The sequence below is a fragment of the Ixodes scapularis genome, unplaced genomic scaffold (genome assembly GCF_016920785.2).
Source record: "Ixodes scapularis isolate PalLabHiFi unplaced genomic scaffold, ASM1692078v2 PGA_scaffold3__209_contigs__length_174095766, whole genome shotgun sequence".
Taxonomy (NCBI): domain Eukaryota; kingdom Metazoa; phylum Arthropoda; class Arachnida; order Ixodida; family Ixodidae; genus Ixodes; species Ixodes scapularis.
Window position 1 is genome coordinate 172,753,386 of NW_024609868.1, and position 20,896 is coordinate 172,774,281.

Consider the following 20,896-nt stretch of genomic DNA (forward strand, 5'->3'; position numbering starts at 1 on the left):
TGTTTGGTTTCGTCAGTAAAAGACGTACTCTTTGATATGCCAAGTGGGAAGTTGAGCATTTCAAAAATTAACATTTAAACTTCCAGCTTGCCTACTGAGCTGCATTTTACATTTTTCAAGTGAGACGGTGTACATCTAGTCAAAGAAATCTACTAATTGTACTTTTACAATCATGTTTTTTTTTAGTGTTTTATGCAGCTGGCAGAAGCTAAGGTAGTGTTTTAAAAGTTTCTCAGGCTTATAAAAAGACGTGGGTCTTGAACTTCTTTCCTTTTCTTTTTTTTATCTGGCTGGTATTTTATATGCTGACCTATTTTTCAGAACTGATTCCAAACAGGCAATTAGTTCTTTCAATAGCTTTACTACATCCTGACTTGTAAAGACTCCTAGTTTTAATTATGTCCTCCTTATGAGTCAATAATGTAAAACTTTAGAATGTTTCAAAAGCTTTTGTAGAATGGCATTTACCAAAATAGGTTTTATGCCTGCTTGAATGGGAATATATTTATTATATTGGCGAAAAGAATTGCTACCAAGGGGCCCAAAATGGGATGGCTCATGTTTTGGAAAATAATTATCTAAAATTATTCTATAAGACAAGGCATCTTGGTAAGTGTAGATCTATAGAAAAATGAAATAATCTGGAGTTTTATGCTATGACATTCAAATTTTTTGACAAGTCAAGATGTAGTAATGTTATCCACAAACTAATCTGACATTTAAAATCGCAATTGAAAAATACATGAGCACACTCAATATCAGTGAGATAGAGAAATAACAATATTGAAAAGCCCAAGCCCTACCTGTTAAAAGGTAAATCTTTTTTATATACTGAAAACATGGGTTTATAAAAGCTTTTTCCAACATTGTCACTCAAAGTTAGTGGTGGATGTTTCGTGAACACAATGGTGATTTACCGCTGTCCAAAGGCTTGACTTGCATGCTTTATTTAGCTGGGTGATTTCATCTCAAATCGGGCAGGCTAAAAGGGTCTAATTTTTAATTTTTACAAAACAAATATATGTTTTGGGGGCATTTTTCAAATGAAGGAGGGTGCAAACCGCATGTTCTCCCGATTTTTTGTTCTCGAGGTACGAGCCGTAGAAGCCGCAGTGGCAGAAACTAGTGTTTTTGCCTGCCGTCGCAGGTTGCGTGTTTGACACTCTCTGCTGACGCTATTGTTTTCTCTACACCCTTTTAACTTTCCCCCCTCATTTATAAGGTATTATAAAGATACCTTGATGTATTCAAATATTTTTAGGAATTCGATTAGGAATTTAGGAATTAAAACTCATGTCAAACACGTCACTCCGGTCGCTTTTTGGTCTAATTTGGCAGGTCATTACTTTGTCTGTACTTAAGCTAAATTTTCTTTCTTCTGCTCTACGAAAAGCCCAAAGCAAGCCCATTATAGATATAATAATATCATTATGATCTGTCGACTAGCCGCTCCGCTACCTTCATGTAAACGTTGTAAGAAATAACAAATGTTGAAAGTTTGAGGTCGATTTTCTCAAAAACCCTATTTTTGTAAATTTTTATTTTTTAAATTCTTTTAGACATATTGGTCGACTACAAGAAAAAACAGTCTAGAAATGTAATATTTTGGTTGTATGTCCTCTGTTTGAGCCGCAATCGCGTGAAATGTGTGAACATTTGTTATTTTTCACAACGTTTACGTGGAGGTAGCGGAGCGGCTAGTCGACAGATCATAATGATATAATAAATACACCCCAAAGGGTGTTCAAAATAACTCCCCTTGATGTGTAAAGATGTACTCGGCAAATGGTGTAAAATCTCCATGCGACCCCGCGTGTAAACACAGTGCACCGATTGTTGCGAGTAGAAACAGCACCATTTGGCTTGTCCGCCCTGGGACAATGGTTTACATGTCCACGGATGTACTTTTTCGCTGTGTGTCTACCAAAGGAGAAAGCCTAATCAATTGCTTGTTTACACACAATGAATTTTGATTACCCTCAGAAGGTTTCGTGCCACTTCGTTTGTAAAAACAAATCTTCAATGGCAAATCACGCGACGTGAAAATGGCACAATTACATCTCGGCTTTTAAAACATTCCAGTCAGTCGTTGTCTTGGGGGAAAGGATCACCTTTGGTTTACCGGTCCGTGCTCAATTATGAAAAAAGCGATCGTCACAGCACCACATACAAGAAACATAAAAGGTAACGCGTCAATTTAAGAGATTATTTGACCAGCCATTACACTCACATACAATGAGTGGTTGCTGGAGATAAGTTAGATTAAGTTATGTCGAGTTAATGCCTCTGTGGAAATTGACTATATCAATGGCGTCAGAGGTGCTTAGGAGACGAGGAGGGCAATCACACAGTTTTAGTGCCACGGCAAAGAGAAGGTTGGAGGGGGGTAAGACTAAAGTCCCTCGATATTTATTCACTGCGTTTTACAAGTACCGTCATTCTTTGCCGCGCCAAAATCTGTTTCTATTGGAGGAGAGTGATGTCACGTGATTTCAGGAATTGTCGCCGCTTCCGTCCACCATTTGCTTCCAAGCTGCTCGGCTGCTCTGTCCGTTCGCGTGTTTGATGATACTCGCCGACGACTTTAGCTTGACGTCTGGTGTTACTGAACCCTAATGAGGCAAGTCAAGCAGTAAGCGTTTGTGTTAGATGACGGGTATTGCGCTTTTGGGTGCAGCCAGAGTTCTGGTAGTGGAAAGAAGTTGTTCGCCGTCCCGCATCGGAAAGCCGATCTGAAGAGGCAGAAGGTGTGGCTCCACATGATTGGGAGGAAAAACATTGTCCCTACCAGAAGCAGCAAGCTTTGTGAGCTGAGCGTTTCTGAGCTAGTTACCTCTTGCGCACACGTTCACATACGTACACATGCAATGTTTTTCCTGACGCGCCTGACTGCCGAACTCGGTCTCAGCTGAAATGCGGCATCGGAGCTCTATCGTTTTTCACTCGAAAGCCCGGTTGCTCGCCGGCAAAGTTTTTCGCGTAATCTGAGTCTTTAAGGGACACGATGTGAATGGATGAAACCGCCGATCGGCCGCTTCAGGTGTGAGTGTCTCGCAGTGAACCTCTACAAAACACGAAAAGCTACTACCGAGGACAATATGAGCCGGAAACGCCTTTCATGCTTCTTTGGCTTACCACCTGTTTCTTGAGAGAGCTGTGGTCCGAACTAGGAATAGAAAGCGAAGTTGAGGAATAATGGAGCTTGTGGGAGTTGCAGATGCAGAAAAAGGTTGGATTGGGTGTTCCAGCTCATACTGTTCGCGCGCGGGGATACATCGGACGTACAATGAGCGACACTGTTAGCGCGAACATAGCATCGGTGTCTCTACGTATTTCACTTCCACGGAGGGTTGCTTTGCACCAAATTTTACCGCTTAGGTTAGCGTGCCAAATTAGCCCTTCCCATCACACTAGCAGTTTTGATGACGAATTTTTGATTCCGTCAGAGAAAAAAGCGGCGATCACTCTTTTGTATTAAGTGTCACACTCTCTACCTCGAAACAAAGTAGAATTCTTTACTATTCTTAGTACACTGTCCCGTGAATTGCAAGTTAGCCCTGTTCATTCTCAACACGACCATTTTACACCAGATCAGTTTGAACCTCGGATTTGGAAGAGCCATGGCATTAAAAAAACTTAAACCAGACGCTGTCCCCACCAAGTTCAGCCATAGACTGCTGAAGCCAGTTTGAAGGCCACCACAAGAAAGAGAAATGGGAAACATCCAAGGTAAGCTGACACAGTCAGAGATGGTGAATTTGCAGTCACTTGGTTGCTAGATCTGGTATTAAAATGCTACCTATTTTAAGCAGGGGAGTCACATGCAATTCCAGCATTTAGTAGCCGGGCACATGCAGAAACATGCGGTCACAATCACCCTTACCCCGAGCGTGTGCCGGGCATACTCTAGACATTCTTTTGTTCCTTCGTTTTCGGCCTGTATTTGCCCATCTCAAATGTGGCATGTGCTTTCTTGGGCATTCCTGTCACTGACTATCCTGCCATGGATATATGTGCAGTATGTACCCAGGACATATCATAAAAAAAGTATTGGAATTTATGTCAGCATGCCCTTCTGTGCTTTGGGTAAGTGTTGATTTGCATCATACATGCTTCCCTGCTATAATGAACAGCGTGAGTTGAATTTAACTGTGTGCTGATGAAATTTGCGGCTTCAGCACGAGCCTTGCCCGTGCTCACAGCAGCCCACTCCAGCGAGATGTAAAGCTGCGACCAGGAGTTTGTGCCCCATTGCGGATGCTGCAGTTGGTGAGTAACGTGATGGCCAGACGCAAATGCTGCATGACACTGTTAGTGCGAGTACAACTGCGGCACTCTTTGCATTTTACTTTGAATTAGTAAATGCTGGGACTAAATATTAGGGTGCAACTTTGTGCCCCATATGAACATTTTTAATCCCTTATTTGCATTAACAGTGTCGCACTATGTTAGGTCAGAACCATCCTTGACACCAGTGGGGTGAGGCGGACGGAATTCATGCAATGACCGATCTCACCAGCCAGTTTGACTACACCACCGCTGTCGCAATGCATTGAGGGAACTTCAGTCTTTCTGCACGTGCCCGAAACACTGGAACTCTGCACATGCAGAGCACGAGACAGCACAAGCCGTTTCGGGCACCACGGTCTACCTACCGTATTTACTCGCAGAATGAACACACTTTTTTTTTTCCGAAAAACCGATGCAAAGTTGAGGGAGGCGTTCATTACGCGAAGTAAAATTTTTGCGTCCGTATTTACTCGCATAATGAACTGACCTTTTATCCTGAAAAATCGAGGTAACTTCTTATCTCTTTGCGCGAGGTGCGTGACCCCGTAACCAAACCTGGACTGTGCAAAAAAAAACAAAAAAACTCCTCTTTGTTTTTGTTATTGTTTCTTAATTCCAAGGTTTTTTTTTTTTTTTTTTGGTTGCCTTTTGCAAGCTGTTTTGTTTGCTTAGGCGTTGCTTAGGCGAGGTCTTCTCCGCTTATCTTTCTTATCTCCTTGCGCGGGGCGCGCTACCCCAAAGTCCAGACTGCGCTGTGCAAAAAAAAAAGCTCCTCTCCACGTTTTTTTTTTTTCTTCCTTCCGTTGGATCTTTCATTATTTTTTTAACGCCTTTTGCAAGGCGTTTTGTTCACCCACGCTGCCCATGCATTCGCGACCTTGCTGCACTAGGATAGAAAAGTGCGTTCATTTCGCGCGCGTGGGGGGGGGGGGGGGGGGGTGTGAAAATTTTGAAGTCGGAGTTGGGGGTGCGTTTAATACGCGAGTTAAAACAAAAGTCGAAATTTTGAGAGCTGACTTGGGGGGTGCGTTTATTGTGCGAGTAAATACGGTATTACGAACTAAAGGTATGGCGACTTCATGCATGCGCTGAACGCTTGGTGGGGTGGGGACGACAGCAATTTCTTTCTTTTTGTCTCTATTGGTCCCTCTCAAAACAAATGCATTCCTCACCATTGACTACTCTGCCATTCAAATGTCTGCTGCATGCACCATATTATGGGGTTCCATTTTGTACCTACAAAATTTACAGGTTCACTGCAAGTCTCGGCACAAAAATCGAAAATGTCAGGCTCCATCCTAATAAGAACCATTGGTTAGCGCTCTGTGCAAAGTAATAGCGAGTTCGTTTCACACGCACTGGCACGGTTTGAGTTCTCTCCCAGAATGCATCGCACTCGCAGAGTGTTGCACGGAGAACTTGACTCAAACGAACTCGCCCAAAGCACCGAGTGCAAAAGACTGATGCTGCCGCCATCTATGTTGTAGAAAGAGTACCGCCCTCAGACCGAAACCAGCGTTTTTTTGTTCGGTGTGATGGGTGGGAATGCGGGAGTGCAGTCACTACCAACGTTTATCTGCAAACGTTGAACGCTGCAACCTGTGGTTCATAGTTGCGATGACTTCAAACAACTCGGCTGCCGTAAAGAGAGTTAGCTACACACGGCGTAAATTTCCTCATCCAGCTGTCTACAAAACATCTGGTTGCGATCTTTCAATTCTTATAGCTGTTTACACTGAAGAAAACTGATGATGCTGTGCGAGCAGAAGCTTGATCCGTTCGATCATGGTATTATGCGTGAACCACTGAAAAGGGTATGGCTTAAAACTAGTCTGTTGAAATATCCAGCAAAACTTTTCGTGAGACTTTCGATTTCGGTCGTCATTACAACTGGTATCAGGTATTATTAGCCTTGGAGAGGACGTCGAGAACGAGAGCTTTTTCGAACAAAATACGACAGGGCAAGTTAGCTGACGTAGGCAAATGTTAAACATGATGATGTTGCCCAAGCCTCGAGACAAGTCACTATGTTTAGCTTTCCCGTATGCCTATTGGGCAATCAGGTTTCTGCTGGGGAGGTTTTGTCGACAAATGTTCAACATTTCACCCGCACACGGATGAGGATAAACGTCTCGGGGGCCGCTGATGCGTTTGTTCTGAGCTTTTCTTGACACACTGGTATATTTCAGCGTCTGTACGGCAACAGAGTGACTTAAAACCTGCAATTAAAGCACGGGTTGTTAATTGCTTCTTTCATAAAATAGCAGACGCTCACAATTCAAGGTCGCGTTTGATTATGTTGCCCACGGGACGAGATTTCTATCAGAAATCTACTTTTTTTTCTTTTCGGTTCTGCGACAGATTGTAGCAGACGAATCCTCCGTCGTCTGCTCCCGCTCCTCGCCGGCCTCGCCGGAGCGAGGCATGACGGGATTGCATTTTGGCGCACGCCCGATTTTCTCGGTGCAGCGAGGGCATGCACCCGTGGAGTGCCGCCGCTGAAACAAACTCGGAGAGTGCAACCACTCGTGGAGTGCCTGTCGAAACGAACTCGCTTTTCGCCGCGAGTGGGCACGCGTGGACACGAGTGCCGTGAAACGAACTCGCTATAAGTCAATGCCAAAGGGTGCAATATTGCTTTTGCATGAAATTACACACAGAACATATAAGAGCTTTATGCCCATTCTCGATTAATGCAGCAGAGAGCAGCTCCCTCCACAATTATGAGCATCCCTCATAAAAGTCCAAATGACAGCCGTGTGTAGAAGTGAATGACAGGACTGACGCTGGCTGTTCTCTTTGCTCGATACTCAGGTGCGGTTCCCTCATTCCTGGCAGCAGGCTCCTCCGTCCAGCCAGGTACACCGCATTGGACAGCTCCTTGGACAGGTCAGACGTTTCGTCTATAAGGCAATTTCACGAAACAAATTTTGACTACCGGTAAGCCGTGTTCCACCTTGTTGATGAAGAGTGTCCCACATTTTCCAAATTAGTCTTCAGTAGACGCTTAGTTACCGTAAATTTTGTGTCGGTGAGTGACAAATGACAGTCGTGTGTAGAGGTGAAGTTGTTGCGTCCTCTTAAGAAGCAGCTCGCATACTGCGGTGTGAGTTCACTGAACGAGAGCTCAGACTTGTCTGCGAGCGCGGCGTTGTCGTCCATTTTTCTAGTTCACAGACTGCTGCGGATTATAGCCAACGGCGGAAACCGCGCTGAGCATCCCCTTAAACCTACAAAAACCAACAGTGCTCCTCGACGTCAAGTCCGAACGTTTGTTTCGGTTTAGAAAATTTGTTTTAACAACGGCAAATAAAGATTGTTCCTTCATTAATTCAGGCAGAGATATAAGTGCCAAAAACACCTTGTGAAAAAATTTTAAATTGCCCTTCATGGTCCTTTTAATGCATAAAAATTGAGTACCAGCCGATACTCTTTATGTCCTCACCTAGTCTGGCAGGCGAAGTTGGTCATAGTGCAAAATAACTCGAGCAATCTGGGAAGCACTGCCTCTGCACATAGTAAGATATAGGAGGAAAGTTTATTTATTTATTTACAATTATCCTCAGGGCCCCAGGGGACATTACAGAGGAGAGTGTTTGGTTAGTACAATTCTAAATTTCATGTTATCGGTGATGGTGACAATGTCATTGGGAAGGCCATTCCAGTCTTCAATAGCTTCTGGCAGTAGGGAATGTTGACACGCTGTTGAAATGGTCTTGGGGTGGGCAATTGTGCATGAATGATCATGTCTTACAAAGATATAGGTAGGCTGGCTCAGGACAGACTATCGTAATGGTTCCAGATAGTAAAGTTTATGAAGAGGGCCAAGACTGTATATTCTGCGATGAACGGAAAGATCAGAGAGAGTTAATTGAGATTTCATCACAGTAACATGGCATGTGGCAAGACTTCAAGCTGGAAGTATGTCACATGGAACCATCCCGTAGGGCAGTTTCATGCGACCTACTTCCGGCTCGAAATCTTGCTGGATGCCATGTTGATGAACTGATGCCGTATGTCTCTCTACATGTAGTGGCAGTGTTTTCCAGCTAGGCAAAATTCTTTTGCGTCGGCTGGAGAAAATTTTTAGTGGAATAGTTATGGCACAAGACGCAATTTAGGTGGACGTCATGGGCCACTCTAAGCCCCACCCACAGATCAATGGCCCTGACCACTTTTTCTGGATTTGGCTCGGCTGGTTGGCAGAAATCAAGCCCAAATCCCCTGTTACGATGTCTGGTGTATCTAGTCTGCAGTATGTCAACACCTGCTAGTGGGGCGAGTAGACGTGCGGCAGCATCTGAAAGTGTAGGGCACAGATGCCGTTGGCGGTCAAGCTGTTGGTGGCCAAAATGCCCTAATAGGTGCTGCCGGAGTGGCTCCGAAAAAAACAAATCAGATTCAGCTTGGGTCTTGTGTGGCTAAAATATGTTACTGGTCATACTTATTTAGTTTTGTCATTGACACAGTCTTTTGCCGTGCTTCAGCGTTTTACCAACATATTAAACAATGCCAATAACTAAGCGTGTGTGTGTAAACAAATGGCAAAAGTGGCAGGTGCTGTGCACCAACATGGCAGAACTCAATGGAAAGAAAAAAGTGTTTTGAGAAAACCATTTCATACAACAGTGATTATCGGTTGTGTTGAGAAGAAAATGAAAGGAAGCAGATCATCATCACGGCTAAACCACTCACGCCATGTGTCGCGGATCACTGGTCGCACTAATTATTTTAACCAATCTTTCTTCCCACAGACCATCACAGACTGGAACGACCTGCCACCTGATATAGTGGCCATTGATGACCCCACCTTGTTTCGTGATGCTATAATTTCACGTTTTTACTAAGAATCAATCATTGTATTTTTTTATACATCTTATGCAAGTGCAGCATTGTTAGCTGCAACACCTGGTGCTTTGTTCTTGTATTTTTTCATGTATGACCCCCCCCCCCCTTATGTAATGCCCTTGAAGAAGGGCCCTTAAGGGTACAATAAATGAATGAATGAATGAATGAATAACATTGGGCCTTGCTTTTTTTTTAGGTTTACAACAAGCCTCGTCTCCTGTCATAAGCGGTGTAGGGGCCTTGGTACAAAAGAGGATGATGGAGCAAGTTTCTGGGCTAAAAAGAAAGCTTCCTGCTTTACGAAAGCGAATCCGGTCCTTGGAAGCTGAAAATACCAACCTGAGAAATGGTATGTACAATCAGGTACTCACATAAAGAGGAAGAATTAGTATATGTTGACTAGAGGTTCAGATAATGATGCTGTCTTTTTATGTGCACAGCAGCAATTTAACAATAAATATTTTAAGGTCTGAAGAGTCGAACCAGCGCCTCATGGGCCTGGGGATGGTAAACACTTTCGCGGAGCTCCAGAAGGCCCACTTGACCAATCAATATACAAGACTTTCAAAGACGTCGTCGGGACGCCACCTATTATCCCGACTACACATCCATCACCTAACACTGACAGAAGAGCGCGTACGCATCCCCGAAGTCTGGAGATACGCCCTGCACGTGCACCCTCTTCCAGCCAACATGACACGTGGCGACCACAGTGGCAGGCGCCTTGCGCGGGCGGAGGCACTGGCCCGCCACTATGGGTCCAAACCCGGAATCTTCTATGTGGACGCCTCCGGCCCTCACCATGGGGGGAGGTACACGGCTGCAGTCGTCCACCAAAACGTCCTGGTGAACGGCCTTACGTTCAGAGCTAAAGATATAACACACGCGGAGGAGATCGCCATCGCTCTAGCCGCCGCAGACCAGGACTTGCGAGTCATCATCACCGACTCGAGAGGGGCCTGCAGAAATATTGAACAGGGGTACATTCCTCTCTTTGCGTATCGCATCCTTAAAGATAGCGACTACCTCGGGGCCCCCGCGTCTCGAACGATCGTCTGGGCTCCTGCTCACATGGGCCTCAAAGGCAACGAAACGGCAGACGCCGCCACCCGCGCGCTCACTTTCCGGGCAACGCCTTCAGACCCTTCCGAAATGGATTCCGAACCCAATCCGGCCCTCACTTTTCGAGAGATTACTCAATTATACCAATTCGGCGACGCAATTTATCCTAAGCCCTGTAAGGGCCTTACAAAGGCGGAGGAACGCACACTCCTCCGTCTCTACACCAAAACCCTGCTGTGCCCGGCAGTTTTAAAACACTTTGATCCTGCTTATACAGGAAAATGCCCGCACTGTGCGGAGAAGTCTTCGGACATCTTCCACATGGTGTGAGCATGCCAATCAACCCCGAACCTCGTCCCAAAACCCAACCCCACACGGGAGGACTGGGAGGCAGCCCTGTTCGACTGCTCCGACCTGGAGGGCCAGAAGGCCCTGGTTGACCGGGCCCGAGCCGCGGCAGTCGCCAATGGGCTTCTGTACTGAGGAGTCCACCTAGTGTTTGTGAGAGGTGGCCCCCTCCGGGCCACCTCAAGCTACCTCCCTCATGATATACCTTTAACAAAGTTTTTCAGACAGACAGAGGTCTCAAGAGCTACCTGAATAAAGACCAGATATTACGGCTCACGAGGAAAATGGTACGAGGGTCTGCCCGAAGCGAAGGGACCGTTGTCAAGGGCCTGAAAGTGTGGCTGTTGTGTGGCTCCGAGAGCTACAACGTGGTGCGGGAGCTTGCCGCTCCTCTTCCATAAGAGCACCCTACAGAGAAGACTCCAACAGCACAAGTTTCCTCTAGTAATCACCTGATCAACATCAATGTTCTTGTCAATTTCCTGGTCTTCGTCAAGTCTCCGGTAGAAGGCGGACCGATCGAGCTCGAACAGCTTGTTCGTTTTCCGATACTCAATCCGTTTCGCCGCAATGACCGTTTTTCTTTTTTTGTGAAAGACTGCCCTTTTCTCTTTTATTTGGTCCTCGTTGTTAGAGAGGTACTGGTTGGCTTTGCAAATTCGTTTTAATGCTCTCGAGGGATCCTCGTTCTGTTTGACTGGTGACAATTTGCAGCTGTTGACTAAGCTTTCTATTTTTTTTTTTTAATGGCATCCTTCCAGTTCACCTTTTGTGACAAGTTGGTAGCGCCCCCCTCCAGTCCGCCCGTCTGCGGCCGCCTGGCTCGGCGGGCAACATTGTTCACCTCACCAATAAACACCGTTGAGCACACGCTGCTCCGGTCAGACATCGTCCACCCTCACAACCAGGCTGCGTGTCGTCTCTCCTCGGCGGGTGCTTCGGCCCCCTTCGTCCATGTTCGAGAAAGACTACAGGACGCCGGTCTCAAGCTGAGGCTGGACAAGTGCGTGTTCCTGACCCCCAGCGTGGAGTACCTGGGACACATCATCTCCCAGGCTGGCCTGGCCCCGGCACCCCGCAAGATTGAGGCCGTGCTCAAGGCGCCGAAGCCCAAGAGGAAGAAGGAGCTTCAGAGCTACCTCGGCCTCATCAACTTCTACAGGAGGTTCCTGCCCAACCTGTCGACGCATCTGGAGCCGCTGCATTGCATGCTTCGTGATGGGCAGCAGTGGGCCTGGAAGAAGGAGCAGGACTTGGCCTTCCAGCGCAGCAAGGAGCTGGTCGTTAAGGCTCCAGTGCTGGTGCACTTCGATCCGGCCAAGCCTGTTGTCCTGACCGTAGATGCGTCACCGTACGGGGTAGGAGCCGTCCTGTCGCACCGGGGTCAGGATGGTCAGGAACGCCCTGTGGCGTTGGCTTCTCGTCGGCTTCATGCGGCGGAGCAACGCTACAGCCAGCTCGACAAGGAAGGCTTGGCCCTCATCTTCGGGATCCAGCGCTTCCACCAGTACCTGTGGGGCCGGCAATTCGAGGCTGTCACGGACCACAAGCCGCTGCTGGGGCTGCTGGGACCTGACAAGGCGGTCCCAGTGCAAGCCTCGCCTCGTGTGGTACGCTGGGCCTTGACGCTGGCAGCCTACAGGTACAAGCTGGTCTACCGCCCTGGGAAGGACCTGGGACCTGCTGACGCCCTGAGCCGTCTGCCCCTGCCGGAGGTGCCTGCTGCCGTTCCAGAGCCAGCTGATGTGTTCCTGCTGGAGCGTGCCTACCCGGGGGTGCTCACCAGGACCGCGGTGGCGCAGGCGACCAGCCGGGACCCGGTCCTGTCTCAGGTGGTCAAGGCGGTTTTCCGAGGGGAGGAGCTGCGTCACCAGGCGTTCAGCCACAAGACCGCCGAGCTGAGCTTGGAGCAAGGCTGCCTCCTGTGGGGTTCCAGGGTGGTGATTCCACAAAGTCTGCGGGCCAAGGTGCTGCAGTTGCTGCACGCGGGGCACCCTGGCATCGAAAAGACCAAGATGGTGGCACGGTCGCACGTTTGGTGGCCTGGCTTGGACCAGGACATCGTGCATCAGGTGCAAGGCTGCCAGGTCTGCCGGGAGAACCAGCGAGCCTCGCGCCACGTGGAGATCACCCCCTGGCCGTTCCTACAGAGGCCGTGGTCCCGCTTGCACGTGGACTATGCGGGACCCTTCAAGGGCCACCACTTCCTGGTGGTAGTGGACGCCTTCTCCAAGTGGGTGGAGGCACTGCCAGTCACCAGTCCCTCGGCAAGCGCGACCATTGCGGCGCTGCGGCAAGTCTTCGCGGCGCAGGGATTGCCGGACATTATTGTGTCTGACAATGGTCCCGCTTTCGCCAGCGCCGAGTACCACGACTGGCTGCAGAGGAATGGGATCCGCCGGATGCTGGTTCCGCCGTACCACCCCGCTTCCAATGGTGCAGCAGAGCGGGTGGTACAGACACTCAAGGACAAGCTCAAGAGGAGCCAGCCCGGGGATTTCCGGACCCAGGTGGCCCGGGTACTGTTTCAGTACCGGACCACACCGCATGAGGTCACTGGCCGTGCCCCCTGCGAGCTTCTGCTGGGCCGGATGGTCAAGACCCCCCTGGACGTCTTACATCCAGACCTCCGGTCCACGGCGCTCCTGAAGTAGCTGAAGCAGAAGCTGGCTGCTGACCGAGGGTGCCGTCCCGGGCCTTTGCCGGAGCCGGGAGCGTCGGTGTACGCCAGGAACTTCCGTCCTGGCCCACCCTGGTCTGCCGGGCGTGTGGTTTCACCAGCGAGTGCCTCGTCGCTGCTCGTCCGCATGCCCGACGGGACCACCTGGCACCGGCACGCCGACCATGTCAGGCCTCGCCTCGGGACCTGGCTTCCACCCTCGGCCGTCGCTTCAGAGGACCAGCCTGTAGGGGGCCCAACAACAGCACCAGTCGTGGCCAGCGGAGCACCACCCACCCCGGAGGTGACAAGCATCGCCACTCCCATGGCACCAGTGCCACTCCCAAATCCGGTCCCTGCAGCTCCACCGGGTGGAGCGCGACCGGTTCAGGCAGCGCCCGGCGTTGCCACACCTGGCCCGTCGACACGTGTACCCAGGCGGAGTGCACGACAGCGGAGGCCACCTGACCGCTACTCGCCGGGGTGACCTTCATCGTCGACAGGCCGGGACTTTGCATGAGCGGACGCCGAGTTGGTGTCGGCCGTGTGTGTTTTTTCATGTATTTTGTTTTAGAACAAACAAACTGGGGGGGAGGAGTGTGACGTAGCGCCCCCCTCCAGTCCGCCCGTCTGCGGCCGCCTGGCTCGGCGGGCAACATTGTTCACCTCACCAATAAACACCGTTGAGCACACGCTGCTCCGGTCAGACATCGTCCACCCTCACAACCAGGCTGCGTGTCGTCTCTCCTCGGCGGGTTCTTCGGCCCCCTTCGTCCACGTTCGAGAAAGATCGTGACACCTTTCTTTTGTCACCTCCTCATATGTCAGCTGTCGGCTCGCCTCACGATTGCCGCAAAAGCCACTTTTCTGTCACTGGAAATTCTCATCATCATCGCCGTTCGGATCGGTTGGTGGTTCAGTTGGTTGGTGGTCATCGTCTGTTGGGTTGGCACTTTTGTTATCATCGGCAATGGCTGCTGGGGTTCGTGCCGATTGCGTCAGTGGCCGTTGCACTCGCGGGACGTCGTTGATTTTGGAGGGGTTTTCAGTTCCAATGCTCGGAGATTTGTTAGTTAGCGTTTCCATCCCTGTTTGGCAGTGACACAGTCGTTGGTTTTCCGATAAACACCAGAAAACCAGTATTTCGGCACTCACAATATTGGAAACACAACCACTATGGACATCTTCATCTTTTTGAAGTGCTAATAGAAGAAGGGGAGGACACACTTATATGAAGAGAAAGACAAGGACTTGATCGCATGCAAGAAAAGCATTCATGGCATCTTCTCTACTGTAAGAGTGCTGGTAGAGTGGGCTGGAGGAGTATGGTGTGCTCATTTTCTGCTATGGCATAGTAGGCTGGAAGTGATGCTGTGGGTGCTCTTCTTCACACTTCCATCCTGGATCTCTAAAATGGAGCAAACCAGGCACCTCCCCCTCCAGCTCACCCTAGTAGCTGTTTCTTCATCTTTTATTTTAAGCATATTCTACTAATCTCCTGTGGGATGACCTGTTCGACTGCAACACTGATTACTTCCTAAAAAGAACTCAAATAAAAAAATTTTAAAAAATTCCGTGTTGTTTTATTTAAGACACTTTCTTCATATCTTCACTACCATGAATACACAAACTGCATAGATATCATAACATGTGGCAGTTCAGTTAAACTGCAACAAAGTTGGGTTCTTCCCATATTTACTTTTTATGTGCTTTGCATTTGCGTGAACCCAATGACATTATTATATTTTACTGCACTGCTCATGAGTTTCAACACTTGTCTTTTGAGATATATATATGATCACGAGACAAGAGCTGAAATAAACAAAAATGTCTGCACAATGCGTGGGCTTCGTGTTGTGTTGTCCTTCCTTCCCCCCAGTCTCGCGGGATTTGTCTAAAAAATTATCTATGTGGATGTTACAGTGAAAGGCAGAAAGAAGTAGACAGAGACATTAACGTTCATAACAAATTCGTTGAACGCGATCTAATAAAATTGGTCTCGGATTCATTGTATAATGCGGCAAAATAATAAAAGTTGTACGCAACGTTTCTTCACTGCACGCTGAAGATATGCTATCCAGCAAATATTGCCACCAATAAGGTATCTCAGAAAATATTCTTAAAAGCAGCGAAAGTTCACAGCTAAAATCCTCCACAGAGTTATTTGAGACCAAACACGGCTCCACAGTAAAGGTTCGTGGACGAGATTGCCCATTATCGCATGTGGGGATAACACGTGTGATGGTGTAACTTCACCCGAAATATTGTTTGGGACTGGTGAGTTAAGTGCTGTAAATTCATCCGCACGGATCTCGCACCGTCCAAACTCGTCGAGGTCACTACTCTGCACGACGTTTGTTTCCCATACAAACACTGCTACTAGTACTTATAACAAAATGTGTGTTGAAATCATGTACATACGCCCCAAAATAATGAGTTCTAGACGCGTTTGCGTCTACGCCGTGTACATTGAACATGATTGTAAACCTGAGACTGGGGCAGAAAAGAGAACACAACAGAAGGTAGTAAAAGAGGAGGCAACGTCTCAATTGCGACGTTGCCTCCTCTTTTACTACCTTCTGTTGTGTTCTCTTTCTGCCCCAGTCTCAGGTTTGCAATCATGTTCAACTTACACCAGCTCGCCTGAACTCTGACTATTTTTACCCTGTACACGTTTGCATAGCATTACCAACGCTCGCCACGAGGGCGAATGGTTGCAAACAAAATAGAGTTCTCACAATAGCTTAACCATGTGGCTCTATCGACGACGGAATGAAATCTCCACGAGGCATTTGTCTTTATTACAAATATAAATAGTTCATTGTAACGCAGGTGCGCACATATCTAGCATTGCCGGGAGCATTGCTCGCGAAAGCTCTCGCTGTGGTATGATAGGGATTGTGGCAAAATATTGATATATATATATATGTGCTTTTGCGAAAATAACAGCTTACCTTCGATTCCCGTAAGTAACCTGATGATATCCGAATTCAATTAACACGCTGGAAATTACCAAAACAAGGAAGACTAAGCTGCTGCTAACCACATAATAACACAGCATAACCGTCCTTCCGTCCAACATCAGGAAGCGAATGGCGGCGCTAGAGAGGGAGAGGGGAAAATATTTTGGGGAAAGATGGAAAAGAGGAAAGTTGTCGCTACCTGTAAAAACGAAAAAAATATCCAGGGACGTTAGGTAAGACTGGTTCCCCTTCCCTCGTACTCCAACGCCGGTTTCCGGTGGTTCAAGTTACAAACAATAATTACCCAACAGGGCAAGTGCACGAAAATTCATGAGTCGATCGTGGCACCGTTTGTGAGTTTCAGATTCACAGTGTGGGGATCCTTGCTGAGAGCCGACGACTGCAGCATGTAACTCCGCACCTGTACACCCGTCGACGTGGTCTTTTGGGCCATGACGCCGCACTCAATTATGTGTCCGGCATTCACAAGTTGTTCGCATCCGACAAGGCACCACTTCCTGTCGGCAATGTATTCCATGAAAGTGTGCAATGGCACTGAAACTGAAACACAGAACTGCATCAGAGTACCAACCACAGCAGCGACATTATATAAGTATCCGGCTTGGCATTCCTTGTCGTCGCATCTTTCCACGTTTGTGGAACGATACAACCTTTCTGAAGAAACACGCATTCACAACCTGAATGGTGCAGCTTACACGAAAACAAGCCTCCATCAATGCAAGGATCCATGCTTCAACGTGCGGCAAGAGCAGACGACGTGAGGCGGTATCAACAGTCATCCCCTCCGAGATCCCGAAGCGCGTGCGCGAAGGCTTCTCCGGCCGTTTTACTCGAGTCGCTCCCCAGCAGTAGGAGTGTAATCGCGCTAACTCCATCGCTTGCCCTGAGGCGGCGCTGTCTGCCCGGTCATAGTAGAGGGGCGAGCCGTCAGCGTCGCAGGTAGAGATCTGCACTGGTGCGGGCCAGACCGCGTACCACGGGCCGACCCAACCCTCGGCCCGGGCTCAAGCTTCACGGCTACATTCATAAAGGGCTTGGCCGGGTACAGGCCCAGGCCCTTCGTGTCCACAAGGGCGGCCGAAGCAAGCAAACCGGCCATTACATTTTTGTTTCTTTGGCGGCACGTTTTTTGGACGCATGTTCGGGGGCTGGGAGAGGAACCACAGTGGGGGATAAACAGATGCTGAAGCATGTGTGTGTGCGTATATGTTTTTGTATGGTTCGGTGAGTGTAGCGAATGCTCTTCCAGGGGACTAGCGGCGTGGCGTTCCTTTCTGTCCCTTGCGGCGCTGCCATCATATCATCGCTTCTCACCACAAACACGCACATACAAGCGCCTACACAATGCGTACCCTTGCCGGCGTAAACCATCTGTACGCACGAGTGCATGCATCCCCAATATTGGTGAAGAGATTCCCCTGAGGGGTACTTTTCCTGAACAATTTCTCGCAGACCACCTCAAAAACAACAACATTGCTGGTTATTGTAGCAGCTTGGGCGAGTTGGTTTGTTTGAATTTTGCTTTATTTTCGTGTATAAGGAGAGAGTGTTATTTGCAATAGTGCGCTGTAGTGTGTGTAAAAAACATTAATATTTTTTTTTTTTGACGGCTGTGAGCAGCAAGAGTCGTTAATTTAGAACTTTGCCCGTCTTTTGTCCAAACCTGTCACGATGTTTCCCTTCCTTTCCAACTGTGACACGTGGTTTTGTTTACTTCTGCTTGTCATTTTTGTTTTTCTGTCCTTTCCGCGCGTGTTTGGTCGCAGAAAAGGAAGATCGGGGACAAGCTGCCTAGGCCTGCAAATTGGTCCAACTAATAATAGCAGCAAAAAAAATGCTTACAGTATTTACTATCGGGGACCGTAATCAACTTATGTGTAGCAGTTGCAAGCGAGCTGCCAAGCCGTGCAATTTGTGAGCTAATCATACTGGGCTAAAATAAAGCGCAGCTGGCCCGTGAAAATTATCTTTGGGCTGGGCCGGGCCGGCTGTCGAAAATGGATAGTGGGCCGTGGGCAAGTCCGGGCCCAATAGAAAATGGGCCGGGCTGGGCCAGGCTTCTAAATATCAGCCCGTGCAGACTTCTGGTCACAGGCATCGCGGGTGGGTGGTGTTTACGAGTCGTCGTGCTTCATCTTGCATTCACCCGGGCTCCCCGGGCTGTTTTGTTTTCGGCAACTTTTGGACATGGATTGAAAGCAAAATGTGTTCTAAAACTATAAACACACGCACTAGCCACATACACTTCTTTGCAGCCTCAGTGCAGTCGCGATACGTAGAGACAGGAGATGTGCCGATATGGGGGGGGGGGGGGGGGAGGCTTGTGAAGAAAAAAGTAGGTTGTTTTGTTGAGACTGCTGAACCAGTTTTCTTTCATCCTCCTAAACAGCTCTCTGCAAAGCTAATTTGATGTGTTGTGCGTTGTTGCAGGGATAGCTGCTATGGTCTCTTCGTGTTGTAACTTGACATTGTGACGTCAGAGTCACATGACTTCATAATGTCTTGTGACGTCACAATTTCACTTGACATCATAGTGTCACATGACGTTATGGTATCACGTGACTATGTGAGTAGTCTCGTCACATCATCTATCTGGGTAATTTTAGAGTTATGGATTGTGTCACTCTCGGAGCAGACATTGGCAATGGTTCCTTTGTAATTGCACCGTGAATGAATGCAGTACCACTAATTGTTTAAAAAAAGTGAACGTGAGTGGTGGTTGTTTTATGAGCAGAAAAGATGGAGATGCAAACCAAACATGGACGCTCGTCAAATGCCACAACCGTAGACGTATGCTTTGTTGCGTTGCTCGTGGCGTCTGAAAAAGCAGAGTACCGAATTTATCTTATAGACAAACTTTAAGTTTGCCTTTGAGAGTCGAAGAGTCGTAAACTTGATTTTTTTTGTTTACTCGGTGGCTAAATGTTAGGAATGTGCTTGTAGACGCTACATAATTTTCAATAGCGCTATCACCATTTTAGGCACATTGAAGTGCTGTGTGTCCATGTACAAAGTTGGGTTTCATTTGTGTGTTACAGAGAAGATTATACCATCCATTTCTTTCCCATATTATCGTTTTTAGGGCAATGACACATTGCTGCGTGTTACTGTGCACATCCGATCGAAGAAAAAAACTAGTACTAAGTTTTCATGAATTTCCTGCAAATGACGTTCACCGGCAGGCATGGATAAAAGCAGTATCAAGGAAAGAATTTGTGCCAAATGGCAAATCCTGCAGCAGTCTTGTTTGTAGTCTATACTTCATGGACTCTGATTATCAGCCAGGGTCCACAATGAAGCGACACTCCAAACAAGGTGCCGTTCCAAGTGTCTTTCCTGACTACACGTCGTACATGCAACAACCACTAGCAAGTAAACGGCGCAAGTTAGAAAGAAACCTGTCGGAACATGCTTTCGATGCAAACAACACTTCGAAGTACAGAATTGCAGGCAACAGGGCAGAAGACCACGTTTCTAGAACTTTCAATGAAGACGCAGGTTGTCCGTCATCAACTTCTGCTATGTCTTTGCAAGAGTGCCCTCAAAACATTTCATTTCATTTTAGTGCAACTGTCACAGAAGGACGTTTTCCTCTAGAGGCAACAGATGGACTACCACCACTTGCTTTGAATGCTGACTCTGCAGCACAAACGACCGACAACCTTATCCCACGTAAACAGTTGGATGTGACGGAGATAAATCGTTTGAGGGTGCAGCTCTTCAGAAAAAGTAATGGCATGCGTCGACTTCAAAAAGAAAATAAGCTGTGAAAAAGAAGTTGGGTGCTTTTCAGAAGCACACGCTGCATTCTTCTTTGAATAAATGTTTGCAGAAAATTGGTACTGCTGAGTTTTCTCTCGAGGATTGTTTAGCTGAGCAGATCGTCAATGCAACAAGACAAAAACCGTAGTGGTCTCCAGATTTTGTGAGAGAGTGTTTGGTTCTTTACTACCTGTCACCCAAAGTGTACCACTACATTCGTAACCGAGGCTTATTGAAACTGCCATCAAAAAACACTCTCCTCCGCTACGCTGGCAAATCCAACAGTGAAAGTGGAGTCACCCTTTTGATGAAAGAGCGCCTGAAAGAAGAGGTAAGGCATTTGAAAGACCAAGCACGACTGTGCTCGACTGTGGTTGACGAGATGGCAATCAGTTCAAAGTACATCTATGACCGCAAGATGGACTGTTTTTTTGGTCAGTAACAACCAAGGAAGACTCTGCAGCAGCCAGTGACATCAACAGCACTTTTCTTTCGAACAAGGTACTCTGTTTCATGGCGACAGGATCGTCAATGCCATATAAAATACCATACAGCTTTTTCTTTACGAAGTGTTTGAGCGGAAAAATCCTTTACCAGCTGACAGTGCACATCATTGCTGAGGTTGAGAAGTGTGGACTGGAAGTTCTCCGCATCGTAACTGACAACCACAAGATCAATGTGACGATGATGCATCACCTTGGAAATGGCTCCCGAAGCCTGTTGTCGATGATCCATGTACTCCAGAAAGAATGCTATTTTTAGCTTTCGACCGTGAGAAGCTTATTTCTTGAGAAAGAAATGACAGATGAAAGTTTGACCATCACAGGAGAGATCGTGAAGCACCTCTATGAATTGCAAGAAAATGAAGTCATCAAACCTATTCGCTTCCTCACACAGAAGCATGTAGAACCAAGCAACTTTGAAAAAATTAGTGTCAGCAGAG

At 47.7% G+C, this 20,896-nt stretch overlaps 2 pseudogenes; both read left to right on the forward strand.

The window, feature by feature from the left end:
• Positions 1-9,717: 9,717 nt before the first annotated feature.
• On the forward strand, positions 9,718-10,683 carry LOC115321322 (annotated as a pseudogene).
• Positions 10,684-19,484: 8,801 nt separating this feature from the next.
• The window catches only part of LOC115313537, a 62,702-nt pseudogene continuing 61,290 nt past the window's right edge, over positions 19,485-20,896 (forward strand).